Below are 1,787 nucleotides of genomic sequence, written 5' to 3'. Positions count from 1 at the left end.
GCATGGCAATACTAGAAACAAAGATCTTGAAACATAGTAACTACAGACAGAAACAAAATAACAACATATACAAACAAAATAGCAACATAGTGGCGTGCAGCCCTACAAAGGAAGATAACGTAAACTCCGACAGCACAGAGGCTGTCAGTATGTGGTAAAAATAGGGAATCTAGTGCAGAAGACTGATAACATACAGGACAGCATGAAAAGGACATATGTGGGAGAAGAACTTTAATAATGCAATAACAGCACAGTGGGTATCACCAATAAGACAAGCCATACGACAATTAATAGTATAATATACCACAGCACATGGCATAGCAGTAATAGATAAGCAAAGAGAAGAAAAAAGAAAGACTCTGTGTTGGGGCACGCTTAGAAATTTGAAATAAGTTTATTAAAACTTAACATTTAATTAATAACGAATAAAAGTAATGAGGAGTTTGATACAAAAAAATTGTTCAAGAACACAAAGTAAACATATATATTGACAGAAATCAGGATAAGCCTGATACAAAATGATGGGCACCTGTGGTGAAAAATATACTGAAAAACATAAAAAATTACAAAAAATTAATATTATTAAGGTGCCTGAGTTAATCAAAATTCTAAATTGGAGTAGAGGTAAATGATATGTACATATAATCACCGCAGTGATAATTGTAGGTAAGCACCTAGTCTAAAACCTCATGAGAATAGATGAGAGGCACAAAGGTTCATAATTGAAATGTCAAATGACTGAGGGTAATCACCTGGTAGAGATTCTGTTTGCTAAAAGGCTAGATCCTTATAGATAACAAAGCATTTAAGATAAAAGTATGATTATTAAAGATACAAAAGAGCATTGATAAATAAGCCTAAAGGCAAAGCCAATTGTAGATAAATAGAAGATTTGCGGGAAAGTTGGATAAGGAATAGGTAAGTTTCAGAAGTTGCTCTAACACTTCTGCTGTTTGTGATCAGAGGTCACAATCTTACTGCACCTGATATTCCCAAGAGGTCACCCTACTAGGTACTGATCAGGCTTATCAGCGCTTAGCTTCCAAGGTCGGATGAGATTGGGCGTTGCTGCTGAAATATGGCAGTAATAAACACTAGGACACAAATGAGAGAGTGTAATGAGTAGTGAGCAACAAGGTACTTCTGCTGTCCAGTTTCTAGCGCAGATTCTCTGTTGCTGTGAGCATTGCAGAGAGTGGTCTCGCATCTGGATGAGAGGGTACTAAAAATAGAAGTGAGATATGCTCAGAATAGGGAGGAAACCCTGCCTTCTGCTGTCCACTGTCTTATATAGATATATAGCGGACAGTGGATGAGAGAGGTGGGTTAGGCTTACCTATTGAAAAAAAGGGTGGTGGGAAAATTAGAAGAAGGAGAAGAAATGGTAATGTGGTGAGATCACAAATTAACAAAAAATTAAGTAAATTATGAAATAAAACAATCATGAAATCAACGATTAATTGGAAAAAGGAAAGTAAACACAGGCTGCATGGTAAAGGCTTACCAAAATGGGTATAAGACCCTGTTTATGCAGAAAGGATTCTGCAAAAAAGTATTACATTTAAAAGGAAATACCAGAAAATGGTTTAGAACAATAATTAAGGATCAAAAATAGCAAACATGGAAAAAAACAATATTGATTATATATCAGTATCAGTTAAATAACTGGAGTCCAAATGGGCACATACAATACCAGGGAGTCTTAAAAGTGATCTGAGCTAGAAAGAGTTCAGCATCACTGAGCACAGACGGACCGTTTCACCAGGGTGGCTTGTTCACTGTGCAGT

General features: G+C 36.2%; 1 pseudogene; it reads right to left on the bottom strand.

Annotated features, from left to right (window-relative positions):
• Positions 1-971: 971 nt before the first annotated feature.
• LOC134953500 (5S ribosomal RNA) lies at positions 972-1,090 on the bottom strand (annotated as a pseudogene).
• Between the last annotated feature and the right edge of the window lie 697 nt (positions 1,091-1,787).

This window comes from Pseudophryne corroboree, chromosome 1, assembly GCF_028390025.1.
Source record: "Pseudophryne corroboree isolate aPseCor3 chromosome 1, aPseCor3.hap2, whole genome shotgun sequence".
Classification (NCBI taxonomy): Eukaryota; Metazoa; Chordata; class Amphibia; order Anura; family Myobatrachidae; genus Pseudophryne; species Pseudophryne corroboree.
The sequence above is the reverse complement of the archived record's forward strand: the minus strand, read 5'-3'. Positions and strand labels throughout refer to the sequence as shown.